Consider the following 18,107-nt stretch of genomic DNA (forward strand, 5'->3'; position numbering starts at 1 on the left):
GGTCAAGCAGCCCACCTTCACAGTTCCCCTTCCAACCTGTGCTTCAGTGATTTGTGTCTATCACAGAACCTCATGTGTTACAGTCTCGGGTGTCTGAGTTTCTGTAAATGCAAGAACGGATGCAGTAATGACCTGATCACTTGTGTTCAATGAGGATTTTGAACAGGATACAATCCGCTGGCTTGAACAGGTTCAGGCATACGGCAAACTCCGGCACTGAAATATGAAGCAAACATGGAAGTGGAAAATCTTGCAGTTCCTTCAATGGCCTCTTAGTTCCAGAAGCCTCTTAGTTCCCTGTTAATATCCCCAAATTTACAGCAGAAAGAATCACATTTACAAGTTGGTACAAAAAGGCTTTTGGTCTTTATAGCTCGTTTCTGCATTCATGACAACTTTTTTTTTTTTTTATGTAATTGATCAGTTTAAACTTTTAAGCCATAAAGATATGAATAATTAGGGCTGGGCTTTTTGTAACACATGGATGAGTCATTGCTCCATGAGCAGAGGCTGCTAGCTACTGTGGACTCGACCTGGTTGAGTTGACCGTTTGTTCTTTCTTTAGCTGAGGTAATATGTACGGAAGCTCTGAGCTGCCAAGCCTTAATATATATTTGGCTCAGTATCATGTAATTATGTGAAAAGTTTCATGTTATAACGTGATATTTATCATGTTATAACGTGATACTTATCACGTTATTTCGTGATATGAAATTATCATGTTATTTCATGATGCGGTATTTTCACGTTATAACGAGAAATTATCACGTTATAACAAGAAATTATCACGTTATTTTGTGATATGAAATTATCACGTTATTCCGAGATATGCAACTATCACGTTATTCTGAGATAAATTATCACGTTATTCCGAGATATGCAACTATCACGTTATTCTGAGATAAGAAATTATCACGTTATTCCGAGATATGCAACTGTCACATTATTCTGAGATAAGAAATTATCACGTTATTCTGAGATATGCAACTGTCACATTATTTCGTGTTAAGCATTTATCATGTTATTTCATGATATGTAGTCTATTCAGCGCTTCAACACTTCCCAGGTTCAGTCAAGGAACATGGCTCATCTGTGATGTTGGGGGATTTAAGGATCAATAAAAAGCATGAGCCAATACTTTTGCTATTTGTTTTCACTTGAATTAGAGTTTTAAAAAAGCAAACAGCCTTAGATAAGTAGCGCCCTTTACTGGTATTCTAGCGCCCTCTAGTGGCAGAATAGCAGAACAGGTATATTGGCTGTGTATCAAAGTAAAACTATATTGATGTTTTCATGTTATAACGTAAAAATACCATGAAATAACGTGATAAATGTTTATCACAAAATAACATAATTTCATAATTTGAAATAACGTGATAATTTCATATTATGAAATAATGTGATACATTCATATCTCTGAATAACGTGATAATTTCTTATCACAAAATATCATTTCACGATAAAATTACGTTATTACATGTTACTGAGTCAAATTATATTTATATGGCTGGCTGCTCCACGTCGCCGTAAATATGGCCTGTTGTGCTGTTAATTGTACGAACATAACATCAAAGAAGTCTGCGCTCTAGTATTTCCATTGGATGAAATCTAATTTATATATTAGCACTCATTAGCAGGTAGCTTGGTGACGTAAGACTTTGGTCATACATTTAATACCTGCATGCAAGCCACTCATTATGAAAACCACAAGCTAGTGTCCAAAAACACTTTAATCAAACACCTGAACCAACGTTTCAGGTTCACTTGTTTGGGAAATGGAAGATGGGAGTTTGTTCATTTGTCACTCCAGTCTTGCCCATGTGTTTAACTCCAGTTAGCTGGAGTTAAACACCACCAAGATGACATTTGAAGCCATCCCATTTGAGCTTCAGAACCGCTCTTCGGAAAACTTATGGGTAAAAATCACTGAGGGTTTGTCCAATACACACACACATACATACATATATATATATTCAGATTATACCAGACCACATCTCTACACGAAAGGGAAATGTGGAAAGTAAAGTCGAGTCAAAAAATACTTTATTCTCAGAAAAAATGCCAAACTGCAACACTTGACAGTAATTAAAAGATGTGATTTATCTGTACATAACTTCTGTCTCCTGATGTATACATTTTTTTACATATATGTATCGTGTCTTTATAGATATTGTTCCTGTATGTTACGTTTAATGCCTTTTCTGTTTCATTATTTGTCAAAGTAGCTCTCAGAGAGCATGGAATAAATGACAAAATTAGTGTTCAGAGTTCATTGCTGTATTTTCTGTCCAATTTCATCCAAATCTATCAAAACACAGTGGGACAAATTATGACCCCACGCATGCTATGAAGGTAAAAAAAAAAAAAATCCAATGTTCAAGTCAAATATTGAACTTCAATCCAATAGACTGTGGGCCCTATCTTGACAGATCGAGTACATGGTCAAAAGCATATTCGCTGTTTTGCGGTTGTGATTCTTGCGCCGTCTCGCAGTCCGTGACCCACGCGAGAGGTCGGTTTCACCAGAGTTCCGGTTCAGGCCACAATGTAAACACACATCGTGAAGTATGGACAACAAGACAATATCAGAGCGTGGCAGAAGTTCATCACAGGTGCTGCACCTCTTCTAGTTAATCCTCTCTATGTTGGAGAACATGTCATCATCATAATCTCTCATGAACTTGCTGAATCGGCGCCATCCACATCCTCACTAGTCATTGTTTGCGTGGCTTTGAAACACTGGAACTCTGCTGACACCATGGTGCATTCCGGGAAGTACAGGGGGATTATGGGAAACAGTACCGAATAGGGCAAGTGGATTTTTGGCATGTCCAACTCCGTTTTTCAATTTATATGTCATGCATTGCGTAGTGCTGGACTGACTGTGATGAGATGTAGATGAGGAGTATCACTTGCATTGTGAGTGAACATCAGCTATGGAATTTTGAACGTGGCGCATTTCTGTGTGCATGAGCTAGCACGCGGGTTCCTCTGTTGAGGAATGCAGCAGCTAGGAATGTCCAAGGGGATGGGTACTTTTGGGAGCTGGGGATGTACCTCTTGGCTGCCTGGGTGGCTGCCATCTGCGACCTACAGTGATCCCATAGTGTGACAGTGCAGAGCGCGGAATTAGCATTTGCCCCCTGATCTGACAGAATCTGAGCACAAAGTACGATTTCCATCATCCATCATGCTTGGCTTTATTTTAGCCTGCAGGTCTCCATCCTTAAAGCCTCATTTTGACCCTTCTGGATGCAGGAACAACGATTAAATTCCAACGTGTCACTTACATAAGAGGTCATCTCACTGACAGCCGGGCTAATGATGCTGCATGCTATTCTGGAGGCCTATTCTGGTCCCAGCTGAGTGGTGCGCTTGTTCTGTAGTAGTGCAGTTATTTTCTATTTGACGAGTAAAAATTAACATTACTATTAACTGTGGAATATAAACCACGCAAGGGTTTGACATCTGTCTGAATTTTAATGCAGCAGATAACAGAATATTTACAGAGGAATCCTTCAAATGGTGATACAAGCACCAAATTTGGTGAAAGTACACCCTAGATATTACTCTTGAAAAAAACTGACGGGTCACTTGAATTTTCAATAGGCAGCCAAAGAGGGGTCAAAATATAAAAATGCTCCAGTCATATTGAAACTTATACCACATTATTTGTCTGATTGTAAAGATTCCAAAAAGGTATAGTTTGGACTATCTATGACTGAATTCTATAGAGTTATGGGGTAAAAACAAGAAGAATGGTGACAAAGTTCAGTTTCAGTTTGTACTGGGGTCAAAAGTTAGAGTTGCTCCAATTTTGTTCAAAGGTGATGCAAATTATTGGTTGAGTTAATAGGGTTTCAAAAAGGAATAGTTTGCACCATGTATCATCCTTAGTTATCACGTTACGGGGTAACATATGTCACATGTCATAGAATTCAATGGACGTCAACATTTGACCTTTACTTTAGAGACCAAACATTCAACACAGTCAAAACTATTCCAATTTGCACCATTTTTTACTAAAACTGGAGCAACTTTAACTTTTGACCCCTATACAAACTGAAATTGACCTTTGTCACTATTTTCAAGGTTTTTACCCCATAACATTCAGTCTTAGATAGTCCAAACTATACCTTTTTGGAATCTTTATGATCAGACAAATAATGTGGTGTAGTTTTCAATATGATTGGAGCATTTCTATATTTTAACCCCTGTGTAATTCTTCAATTGCCCTCTACATGGCCGCCTATTGAAAATTCAAGTGGCCCGTTGTTTTGTTGCTTTTTTTTTTTGGTTTTTTTTTAAAAGAGCAATGTCTAAGGAGAATTTGTGCTGGATCACTATGTGAAGTATCGTTTCAGTTATTCGCTGCACTTTTTTTGTTACTTTTCCTGGTGTTACTGGAGACTTGTGGAGATGAACAGTGGGCTTTCAAAACACGACTAGTACTACGCGAGAAATCTAGCGACTTTTCCTGCTGTTACTGGAGACTTTTGAAGATCAATCAATCAATCAATTTTTTTTTATATAGCGCCAAATCACAACAAAAACAGTTGCCCCAAGGCGCTTTATATTGTAAGGCAAGGCCATGCAATAATTATGTAAAACCCCAACGGTCAAAACGACCCCCTGTGAGCAAGCACTTGGCTACAGTGGGAAGGAAAAACTCCCTTTTAACAGGAAGAAACCTCCAGCAGAACCAGGCTCAGGGAGGGGCAGTCTTCTGCTGGGACTGGTTGGGGCTGAGGGAGAGAATCAGGAAAAAGACATGCTGTGGAGGGGAGCAGAGATCGATCACTAATGATTAAATGCAGAGTGGTGCATACAGAGCAAAAAGAGAAAGAAACAGTGCATCATGGGAACCCCCCAGCAGTCTAAGTCTATAGCAGCATAACTAAGGGATGGTTCAGGGTCACCTGATCCAGCCCTAACTATAAGCTTTAGCAAAAAGGAAAGTTTTAAGCCTAATATTAAAAGTAGAGAGGGTGTCTGTCTCCCTGATCTGAATTGGGAGCTGGTTCCACAGGAGAGGAGCCTGAAAGCTGAAGGCTCTGCCTCCCATTCTACTCTTACAAACCCTAGGAACTACAATTAAGCCTGCAGTCTGAGAGCGAAGCGCTCTATTGGGGTGATATGGTACTATGAGGTCCCTAAGATAAGATGGGACCTGATTATTCAAAACCTTATATAAGTAAGAAGAAGAATTTTAAATTCTATTCTAGAATTAACAGGAAGCCAATGAAGAGAGGCCAATATGGGTGAGATATGCTCTCTCCTTCTAGTCTAAGATGTCTAAGAAGGAACAGCAGTCTTTTAAAAAACAAGTAGTACTACACGAGAAATCGAGTGGCTTTTCCTGCTGTTACTGGATACTTGGAGATGAACGGTGGTCTTTTAAAAAAGCGACTAGTACTACGCAAGAAATCTAGGGACTTTTTCTGGTGTTACTGGAGACTTGTGGAGATGAACAGTGGGCTTTCAAAACACGACTAGTACTAAGCAAGAAATCTAGCGACTTTTCTTTTCCTGCTGTTACTGGAGACTTTTGAAGAAGAACAGCAGTCTTTAAAAAAAAAAACAACTAGTACTACGCGAGAAATTGAGTGGCTTTTCCTGCTGTTACTGGAGACTTTTGAAGATGAACAGCAGTCTTTTAAAAAAACAACTAGTACTACGCAAGAAATCTAGCGACTTTTCCTGCTGTTACTGGAGACTTTTGAAGAAGAACGGCAGTCTTTAAAAAACAACTAGTAGTAGGCGAGAAATTGAGTGGCTTTTCCTGCTGTTACTGGATACTTGGAGATGAACGGTGGTCTTTTAAAAAAGCGACTAGTACTACGCAAAAAATCTAGCGACTTTTCCTGCTGTTACTGGAGACTTTTGAAGAAGAACAGCAGTCTTTAAAAAAAAAACAACTAGTACTACGCGATATATTGAGTGGCTTTTCCTGCTGTTACTGGAGACTTTTGAAGATGAACGGCAGTCTTTTAAAAAAACAACTAGTACTACGCAAGAAATCTAGCGACTTTTCCTGCTGTTACTGGAGACTTTTGAAGAAGAACGGCAGTCTTTAAAAAAACAACTAGTAGTAGGCGAGAAATTGAGTGGCTTTTCCTGCTGTTACTGGATACTTGGAGATGAACGGTGGTCTTTTAAAAAAGCGACTAGTACTACGCAAAAAATCTAGCGACTTTTCCTGGTGTTATTGGAGACTTGGAGCTGAATGGTGGTTTTTCAAAAAAGTGACTAGTACTATGTGAGACATCTAGTGACTTTTCCTGGTGTTACTGGAGACTTTTGGAGATGAACGGTGGTCTTTCAAAAAGCAACTAGTACTACGCAAGAAATCTAGTGACTTTTCCTGCTGTTACTGGAAACCTTTGAAGAAGAAAGCAGTCTTTAAAAAAAAAAACAACTAGTACTACGCGAGAAATTGAGTGGCTTTTCCTGCTGTTACTGGAGACTTTTGAAGATGAACGGCAGTCTTTTAAAAAAACAACTAGTACTACGCAAGAAATCTAGCGACTTTTCCTGCTGTTACTGGAGACTTTTGAAGAAGAACGGCAGTCTTTAAAAAAATAACTAGTAGTAGGCGAGAAATTGAGTGGCTTTTCCTGTTGTTACTGGATACTTGGAGATGAACGGTGGTCTTTTAAAAAAGCGACTAGTACTAGGCAAAAAATCTAGCAACTTTTCCTGGTGTTATTGGAGACTTGGAGCTGAATGGTGGTTTTTCAAAAAAGTGACTAGTACTACGCGAGAAATCTAGTGACTTTTCCTGGTGTTACTGGAGACCTTTGGAGATGAACGGTGGTCTTTCAAAAGCAACTAGTACTACGCGAGAAATCTAGTGACTTTTCCTGGTGTTACTGGAGACCTTTGGAGATGAACGGTGGTCTTTCAAAAAGCAACTAGTACTACGTGAGAAATCTAGCGACTTTTCCTGGTGTTACTGGAGACCTTTGGAGATGAACAGTGGTCTTTCAAAAAGCAACTAGTACTACGTGAGAAATCTAGCGACTTTTCCTGGTGTTACTGGAGACTTTTGGAGATGGAACAGTGGCTGGCCCCTCCCCCATCGCTATCTTAATTTACATTTGGATGAACTGGGGCAATGTAGATGAAGTGTCTTTTCCAAGAACAGAAGCTAGTAGTGCGACCATGAATCAAACCAAAGTAGTTCAACTCCTCCTACCAGTGGTTTCTTTTTATGAGCTGCATCATAATGTTGTGTCACAGAACAGATTTCTGCTGATCAGCTGCTCCTGGGCTGCTTCAGGGTGACCCACATACTCCTGTTCCCACCAATACAGCTGGTGGGAACATTTCCAGATCCCACCTGAGATCCAAGAACATTGAGTTCTAAATTGGCCAAGAAAAAAACGTTCTCTGCAATTAGTCACCGAGTCCATTTATTGTATTGTAATCTGACATTTAATATACTCTGTTACAGTTCGTCTCTGTGCTCACGTAAATGATAGCATCAAGAAAATAAGTGTCAGCAATCTGGAGCATAAAACAGCAGGACATTCTTTTAACTGCAGGAAAATTACATTTCAGAAAAAGTGTGTAAATCAGAGGTTTGGAGACAACTAACAATCTGCTCCAAATTTTTTATGTAATTTGGAAATTAAATGAGAGTCAGACATTATTTGGAATTAAGGCTTTGTAATTATGCAAATAGAGTATTACATCAATATTTTTGGGAAGTGAAAGCAAATTGGCTCCAAACCTTCCTGAAACATTTTCTGAGTGCAAGTTGCCAATGAAAATTCCACAATGACGTCAGACAGGAAGCATAAATTACAATCAACAAAAACTGTAAAAAAAAAAAAAAAAAAAGGAAAAAAAAAAAAAAGAAACGTAATGAACACCTGAAAGGTCTGTGCTTATTCCACTAGAACATATGAGCATATACGTACCATAACCACACATCACATATTAAAATATTCAGAGGGAAACTAAAGCGCTTTTCCAACAGATGGTAAATCTCGGCTCCACTCTTAGTGGAGCAGATAAGTATGGTTTTTGGCCAGAATTGTTCACTTGGTGATACAAGCATCAGATTTGGCATGAATGTTCTTCAGAAATCAGTGTTTGAGAATAAAGTGCTGACCACTTGAAAATCCAATATGGCGGCCAGGTAGGGGTCAATGAAGAATTACACAGGGGTCAAAGTTTTAAAATGCTCCAATCATATTCAAAAGTATGACATATTATTTCTCTGATCATAAATATTCCAAAAAGGTATAGTTTGGACTATCTATGACTTAATTTTATGGAGTTATGGGGTAAAAACAGCAAAAATGGTGTCAAAAGTTAGTTTCAGTTTGTACAGGGGTCAAAAGTTAAAGTTGCTACAGTTTTTGTAAAATGTGATGTAAATTACTGGTTGAGTTAATATGGTTTTAAAAAGGAATAGTTTGCACCATGTGTCATGCTCAGTTGTCACATTACAGGGTAACATGTCACATGCCATAGAATCCAATGGACGTCGATAATGTTTGACATTTATTTTGCATTCTAAGCATTCAACACAATCAAAACTATTCCATTTATTAATCCTATTAGTTCAACCAATAATTTGCACCACATTTTACCAAAATTGGGGGAACTTTAACTTTTTACTCCTGTACATACTCAAATTGACCTTTTTCCACTATTCTTGATGTTTTTACCCCATAACTCCAGAACATTCAGTCATCGATCATCCAAACTATACCTTTTTGGAATCTATGTGACCAAACACATAATGTGGTATAGCTTTCAATATGATTGGAGCCTTTTTAAATTTTGACCCCTGTGCAATTCTTCATTGGCCCCTACCTGGCCGCCATATTGGATTTTCAAGTGGATCGCACTTTTCTCAAACATTGATTTCTGAAGAACATTCATGCCAAATCTGATGCTTGTATCACCAAGTGAAGGAATGTTTCAGTTATCTGCTGCACTATCTGCTCGGTGTTGGTACCAGGTATGTCCTTTTCCACTGCCGACTGTCGTACCCCCAACATGAAATAGTAACCCACCTAAAAGTGCAACCCAGGACTAGGGCCCAGGTTTGGGTAAAGGAAAACTGAGAAAGGCAGGAAGAGTTGAGTCAAGCAGGTACCATGAAGTTGGAAAAGCACCATTTGTGTCTGGAACATTATTTTGGACCTGTGGTTGGTGTGCATTTGTCTCAGTAAAGGGCTGAAAGTTTCCCTGATGTTAGCCCAGTTCTCTGTGATCTTTTAAGAACAGTTTTGTTGGTTATGAACATTGTATCAAAGATAAATGGCTCCTGCATGTAATTCCAAGGGACAATGAATGTTTACAAGTGCTTTAACAGTATCACAAACCACAGATTCAAACAAGATAGATTGTAGCACTATTCAGAAACAAAGACAGTTACATTCATTCTGCAAGTGGGCCCAGACATCTTTGGGAAACAGTTTTCTTGTTCGATACTAGAAAAACACAAAACGTGAGGCCCTGTAACAGTGAAGTGATTTGTCCGGTTAATGGCATTTCTAGATGTGTTTTATGATAGCTATGATTTTGCCAGTATTCCATGACCTGTATCACTACCAATGCAACAACGTTACATAAGGCATATGAAATGGTGTTATAGGCTAACTATGTTTAGCAGCGACTCTGGCTATGCACCCAGGGCCACAACTAGATATTTAAGGCCTGCTAGACCCATTTACTGTACAAGCATTCTGCCAGAAACTATATCAGCTGACTACTGTTTGTGCGCTAGTTCCATTGGCTGTGTGGAATGGTTGTGTAGTTTTTCAACATTCAATAACAACATCATTATGGCTAAGATAAATTAAGAAATTGAGAATATTTACATCAAGCTTCAACTTCACTTGTGCGCATTATGTGAATCAGCAGCGCCCCCCCCCCCCCCCAAAAAAAAAACAAAAAACAAAAGAAAACAAAGATGAAATCGTACTGTTCCTTTGAGGTGGGTGGAAGATGGCGCCTGAAGAATCACAGCATTGCATTTATTGGATTTTCAAAGATTCCTTAAAGCTACAGTGTGTAGAATTTAGTGTCATCTAGTGGTGAGGTTGCAGATTGCATTATACTGTCACTGGTAACAATTTTGTTTCTCTTTGCCTTTTTGCTTCTTTGATAAAAGGGGATTCATACTCCCTTGTCTTCTCTAGTGAGCATTATATATGATACTGCATTTCACAAAATGAGGTTTGTGAGACTTGTTAGCTTGCATTAGCAACTGCATATTCCTCTTTTTTCCACCCAGTCTTCGGCCTGTGCTACAAACTGCAAAAGGCGTTGTAAGTATGTCCTTTTTGGGCTCCTGTATCAACATGATAGTGCAACATGGTGGCCTTCAGAGGGGGCCCGGACCCATATAGACATAAAAGGCTCGTTCTAGACTTGTGAAAATGTATTGATTTTTTTGTATATTCTATTTATTGTGTAGTTTATTGCAGCTAATTATATACTAATAAAGAGATTATTATGAATACTTCATTCCATTTCTGCTAATAAACACCCCTAAATTCTACACACTGTAGCTTTAACTGATACAGTGAGTTGTCCTGCACTACTTTGTAAGTGGAAAGCAATTAAAATCGCGGTTGCAACATTTGAATGGCAACTTCATATAAACTGGATGATACAGCCAGCACGTGTTATAAACAGCCTTGTGTTTCTGTTATTCAGTAAAGTCATTCATCAGATCAAAGCACCATCAAGGATTCTGTGCTTGCTATAATTTCTTCATCGGACTGCAGCATATAACAGCAAACTTTTCTTTCCCCCACGAGTGTGCCAGTAATGAATTTCTTGCGCCACCAAAACCTTCATTTGCCAAAACTAGTCATCCTTGTGTATTGGCTGTGCTTTTCACACACATACAAAAAAAAAAAAAAGTAGAAACTAGGCCATCTACAGTACTATACTGTCTTCATATGAAGCATTGAATTAATGATTAATTTGTAACAGATAACGGTTCAACCGCCAATATGGAAGGAGTATATGATTCTACTTCTTCAAAACCCCTGAAATTGTGTCTGCTTTGACATAAAAACCCTGAATGACAATGCAAAGTCATTGACATTATATTATTGTGCACTATACTATGTCATTGTCAGGTTAAATAGCATTGACACACTTAAAGATACACTACAGTGGCGGGAACAGCTAACTAAAAAATTTGCTTCGATCACGGCAAATCTCCAACTGTGACGATGCTAAACAGATAAACTGCTAATGACTTTTGCTGAAGCTGCAGCTGCTAAATTTTGTTGTATGAATTTAATTATGTGGAAAAGTATACTCGTATCCATAATCAAACGAATGTGAGGACAATGTGAGCAAGTGACCTTGTGTATAAACCAGTTAGCATATCATACAGCCAACAATCACTATTAAACGTCAGTTTAATAGTTACAATGAGATATTTGACGACAACATTCTGTCAGAACCAGTCAGACCACCAGGGTCCTCGTCTGATTTCTGTTCATTCGGAAAGCGAGTTAGGAGGCGCATCGAGAGGAAGCAAAGGCTGCTAATGCTAATGATAGCTTATCTAACAGAAAAGCCAACACAAGACTTTACTCCAAGTCTTTTGAGCTCATTGGCCAAAAAAATGGAACAGCAGAAAAAAAACATAAAGCAATGCTGCGTCATGACAATTAAGAATTACTCAACCCTATGATGCTGGGAGAGGCTAACAACAGGCTAGCGCTGCATGACATGCAGCTAACCGCTAACAGCGCTTAACAACCGGATAGCAGGGAAAGACTCTGCTAACACCAGAGGATGACTTTATATACATACACAAAAATAATGGGTGGACAAATGTAATCAATACTGTTCTGTGAAATGGTAATATTTAGCAATAAAATGCCCCCTTTGGTGTTAGGTTAAATGACCTATAAGCTCCAACAGGAACAAACATATAATTATAAGATTTATAAACATTTTTCAGCCTTAAACTTTGTTTTAAAAAATGTTAGCACACTTGAAATTACCACAACTAAATTTAGGGGAATTGGTCTGCTCGATTTTTCAAAGTTAGCTGAAAAGGTAATCAACTAATAAAAACGCTATCTTCGCTAATTAGTGGTTAGCGGATCTTTGTCCATGTGGCAGTCGGCGATGTCCTAAATTAGCTTTCCTTGGGTGAACTGTGCAAGACTTATCCTAACTGCAACCTCTAATAGGGCAGTGCAGTCTCGTTTAAACCTCTATGTGATTTTGCGGGATTTGACCATATCTGGGGACAGCCAGCATAAACACGGCAGAGAATCCTAGCACAGTGTGGTTTCAGCACAACCCATTCAGCTCGGCTCGGTTAACTTAAAAGCATACTCCCTGTCACCTCCAAATGGTTTGTGCTGACACGCCCACACTCTGCCCGGGGATTAGTCTCTTCACACAAACAGCGTCAATTACAATGGGAAATTGGTGAAAAATGCAGGGGTTTTTTGGTTCCCAGTGGAGAAGGAAAGACGAGGCAAATGTGAGAGGTTGTGTTGGAAAGCCTACACAGCTAACGAGAGTAGCTGCGTTCTCTCACCTGCATTGACGCCTTTATGGTGTCAAATCTTGCGCGTAATCACATTCTCACTGGGGAGGTTGAGATTTTGTTGTCAGTGTAAACAAGTTTTTGCGGCAACTTGTTTGCAACATTGCGTCATTATGGAGGTGAGTTCAACCAGAATTTGTATTTAGGTGTTTAATTAAGATAATCATGAATCTTTAATGTGAGTTTTATATATAAAAAAAAAAGTGTTGCTGTTAGGGTTGTGTGTCAGGAACTGGTTCTTTTCGGGTATCTTTAAAAAATGATTCAATCCATGGACATCAATAGCCTTTTTGCTTAACGATTCCTTTATCAGGCCTTCAGAGTGGCCGTTGTTTTTGAGGGTGTTTGTCAGGAAAATGATTGTTTCTCTACATTGATTATAAACCCTGCAGCAGGTCTGTAATCAAACATTTCTGCAGCGCAGCTTTGCGTTGAACCTTGAACCAATGAAGCAGTGCTTCGATCTTCGACCTGCTTTGTTTTATTTCGCTTTATCTTAATTTTTCCCTGCTAAAACGCTAAAGAGCATATGTTTGTGAGTAATATTTACCTTTTTTATATTAAACTGACCTGTTATGGTCTTCTGAAACAGTTAATAGATGTATTTTATAACTTAAAACCAGGACCGATGCTAACGCGTTAGCATGTCTATGGCATTTTTAATGTTAAAGTTAGCATTAAGCGTAGCCATTATCAAGCCTCCCTCCCCAAAGGATTCTGGGATACTCTGAAACTGCCAATAACTGTCTCGACACATTTGAGTGCAGGGTCATAAATAAACCGCAACGCATGTCCACTGTCCACCACATCGTCACTTTTTCCTTGCGTTTTCACTTTGTTTGCGTGTAATTGGCCCAAAAGCTCAGAGAAAGTGCTGCGTTCCTGAGAAATTATGTCATATGCATCATATTTTACCCCTTTATCGCCCGCCCTCAAACGAGACCGCACTGCCCAATTTCCCCCCAAAAAGAGCCAGTTACATGTTTATATCTGTATTAATTTTTCACGTTTCAGTTTTATACAAGTGAAAGTAACTGCAGCAGAAACACCGGTTGGTAATCTTCTTGAACATACGTGGAACTAGCAGAGTTGTAGTTACAGTGCTCTGCTGGATACATTCAGTAGGTTTGTGGGAGCCGATTGAGGATGGAGAGAGGAGCGGTTGCTAGGTGACTGGATAAAAAGAGACCATAGGTGGAATTGTCCTAACATGGACTCCGTTCCTTCTCTCTTGCTTTTCCTTGTATATCTTGCCAAAAAACGGGGGTAGTCGAAGTGGACGACCGGTCTCTGAGAGGCCAAGGCACACCGACTATGTGTGTCACACCCACTTGAATTCCACTTTGTGGATCATCTCCTGTTGAAACCTTTGCAGTCTCTTGCCCTTTGTCTGCATCCTTGGTCCTTATGTAACAGTGCAGGGAGCCCTATCAAAGCCTCGCCTCTTAAATGCTTTACTCTTTAATCTCTATGGCTTTCTCACTTAGCTCGCGCCTCCTCTGAAAAAGTCGCTTTGCATGAGATCCTCAGTAGCTCTTTTATAACTGCTGCATATAATTTTGGAGATGCACAGCAGAGCTTGGTACTTCCCAGGCGAGCTGATACCCCTCACTGACTCATCAAGAAACCGTGAATCACAAATCAATCTTGAGGTGCACAGATGTTCTACACCACACCACGAATGCAAGCAGCAACATATAAAAAAAATGTACCAAAGACAATTACATCGCGTACATACCGCACTGCTTTGATCAGTTTGCTATCCAAAGAATTTCCTGAGAGATGCAGGAAGCTCCTTACTAGCGTAGTGTTTTGTAGGCACGGTAAGGACCTGGAGGACCAGCCTCAGGATACCACAGCAAGCATCGAAAAACTGTCGAGAAGCTGTGCCAATGAACGTCGACTAAAGAATCTTGTTTATGTAAAGCACTTTTTTTTAAAGCGATGGTCAGAAAGCCACTGTGAAAAGTCGAGAATCTTTTATCCTATTTGAGCTTCACGGGCCAGGGAAGGCACGTGCGGAGGCCAAGCATCGAAGAGAAGACAATGGTGGGTCGATGTTTCTTGAACTTGAGGCCTTTCTTAAGCCGTTGGCTGTTCTCTGCCACGCACAGCTCCCCCTGCTGGGCTGCAGTAGATATCCGTGACACCAGCTCCCCATGAACCACCACTTCCTGCTCCGAGCGAACAAACACTTCCCTCAGCTCCTCCAGTCGCCGCTCCATCTCCCTGATGACACGTTGACGCTCCTCCACCTCCAGAAGGCGCCTCCGCGCGGCCTCAAACTCCATGCTGGAGCTGGGAGTGACGAGTTTGGACGAAGGCGCTGTGGCCGAGGTCAGTGGGGTTCAGAACCGGATAACAAGGCCCCAGTCACCCTCCGAAAGTCCCCCATGGAAATGGAGCGCCTGGTGGCTGGAGAGGCCAGTGCCAGTAGAGCAGACGCCGATGAAGATGGGACCATGGCTAACTGCGGAAAAGAGGAAGTAGGTGATGATGAAGAAGATGACTCAAGCTGCAGGTCTGTGTTTTTAGTAGCCGCCACGTCCTCAGTACTGTCCTCTTCCCGAGCAACTGTTTGTCTCTGTTGTCCTTTCATGGCTAACGTTTCTTCTGCTGGACTCCCTGTGGTGTTGTCGTATTGTTGTCTCCGGTTGTTGATGTTTTTCCTTTTCTCCTGGCGTCAGAGCGGAGCGGAGCACTGATGCAGCCTGGGAAACGCTCCATTCATTAATAAGAGATCGGAGACAGGCTTCTACTCCTTCTACGTCTGAGTGCTTGCGCCGGGGAGGAGCTTTCTCGACGCTCATTGGAGGATGAAATTGTGGGCAGGTCAGCAGATGATTGGGCAGCCGGACTCTCTGCTGTTGATGCTGTTATGCTTCATCGTCATCTTTCTCTCTGCTTTGATCGAACTGAGATGCAGCAGTATCAGGTCTTTGTTTGCCTCAGTTTGCTTCCTTCCTTCCTCTGCCAAGCTTTTCTCAATATTTTCCACATTTGGACTTTTTCTTGCTCGGGTGGTTGCCCCTAGCAACGCTGTCTCGACATCAGATGGCAAGCCAAGAGGGAGGGGTGATGCTCCAGTTTCTCGCTGCCTTCATGGCCTGCTTGTTCACATTTCCTGTTTTCCATCTCTCCTTCATTCACTCCACCGATTGACTGATTTGAAAATTCTGTCTCTGCAAATTATATTGATCCATTTAATAGAGCTACACATTTGATGGCTTCAGTTTTGTTGTTGCATGCATAATCGTAACAGATAATGCACACACGGCCATCTACGTGGCAATAAACTTAAGAAGTCAATTAATCAAAAAAAATTTTAAGGCGGCCATAAATTACACGATAATATGATGCAATACTGCTGTATCATCAGCATATTAATGTAACTCAGAAGAACCGGAGAATAACTGTGTAGATGTTACGGTGTTTGCCCAGGTAGTCTGCTCTCTTGTTGTCTAATTTGTGGACCCTCCAGAGCCATGAACTGACAGACACCGGAAAAAAATGGTCAGAATGCCAGTGTTTCTGCACAAGATTTGTTCACACAATCTGATTCAATAGTTTCCACATTTCATTTGTTTCTGCACTTTACTGTTGCATGCATAATCATGACAGATAATGCACACATGCCCCTCTGGGTGGTAGTAAACCAAAGATGCCAATTAATCAAAACATTTTAAGGCAACCATAAACTACACAATGATATGATGCAATACTGCTGTATCATCAGCATATTAATGTAACGCCAAAGAACCGCAGAATAACAGTGTACATGTTACGTTGTTTGCCCATGTAGTCTGCTCTCTTGTGGTCTAACTTGTGGACCATCCAGAGCCATGGATTGATAGACACTGGGAAAAAAATGGTCAGAATGCTAATGTTTCTGCACAAGATTTGTTCACACAATCTGATTCAATAGTTCCCTCATTTCATTAGTTTCTCTTCTGTTCCAACTGGAGTGTGCACAAAGCACCGTAAACTAATAGTGACTTTCATTCCTATTGTGTGTTTGTGTAGATAGTACAAACACAGAAGTACATTTATTGAGCACAGAACAGATTTTGTCTGATGCGTGCAGATGTGGAATGACCATCTTGGCCATATGCGCTGCCAGAATGACTTACGTATTTATCTATGTTGTGTGCTTAACTGTGAAAACAAACTAGGACGTTGACCCGTGGGGAACCACGGGTTCTAGTTGTGGTCATTTGTGCTATATACAGAGGAAAGCTGACTTTTGGGAAAATCTGTTTACAGTTATGCTACTTTTTTTTTTAAGTATTGACATATTAAAATTTTTTTGTGAATAATGATATTCATTATTTTACAAATTATATGTTATATGTTATGGATGATAACTATTACTGTTGAAATATTTCATTTGGTATGTTATTCACAGTACGTTTGGATATACAATGCTGTCGGAACCTCAATTTCCCTGAGGGAGTTTTTCCCAAGAGATTAATAAAGTTCTATTTGGTCTAATCTAATCTAATCTAAATCTTAATCTGTTTTCATTTGTCTTGAATTTTCTAAAATGAATTTTAGTTATCAATAAGCTTTTCTGAAGATGCTTAACCAGTACAATATTTTATGTAAAGAAATTATGAATAACTGAAGTTTTGTATTTGCACTGTGACAGTGTTCACAATAGATAAAATTTCTCTCCCACCCCCACCTTTTTAATTTAATTTATTTATTTTTTTTAAGCCTGTTTTGTCCAGAGTGTGAATACGTTCATTCTGGTTTTGGGGTCACATGCAAACAGAAAGTGTCCAGATCTGAATATTCTGTCTCGGATGTTAGAGGATAGACAGACTTATGAATTCTGTCAGGTCTACAGCAACCTCACAGGCTTTTATTTTGAAATACGCACTGCGAATTTTGCAGAGTAAAATGTACTCTACAGGGGCAACAATGGATCCCACACCAAAAAGAGTTAAATAAACTCTATTACAGTGAGAAATCAGCTCTATTGTCTTGTTAAAAAAATGTTTTTCAGCTGCAATAAGAGTCATTCACAGCATAATAGAGTTGATTTAACACTGTGATAGAGTCTATTTAACTCTATTTGGAGAGGGACAAAATGTAGTTCCGGCAGAGTTTAGCGTGCTCTGCAAAATTTACTGTGCAGGCTCTTATTATGGAAGTTCCAAATAAATAGGCTTGTTGTTTTCAAAAATGACTGATTTCGCAAAAAATATTGGTCCGATCACCCTGCTGTTTTCATGTCTTGAATCCTCATGAAAAAAATCCTAGTTATGCCAAAGGATGAAAGTCAGCTCTCTCTGGATTTCAGACAGTGCTCCGGATACACAAACAGATGGAGGCCACTTCCTTTTTATTATATGGATCATCTGTCATGCACATGCAGTAGCATTTCTAGCTTTACAAGGGTTTTTAAATTTTCCCCATTTTGTCCTCTCTATGGCCACTCCATGGCTTCAGTAGGTATGGAAACCTGACAGTGTGCACTCAGGAAGCAGAGTCCTTTCAAGGCGTGCAGATTTTTTCCTTCTTTCAGCTCCGCTCATTCAGCAACATATAT

The sequence above is a fragment of the Thalassophryne amazonica genome, chromosome 19, assembly GCF_902500255.1.
Source record: "Thalassophryne amazonica chromosome 19, fThaAma1.1, whole genome shotgun sequence".
NCBI lineage: Eukaryota > Metazoa > Chordata > Actinopteri > Batrachoidiformes > Batrachoididae > Thalassophryne > Thalassophryne amazonica.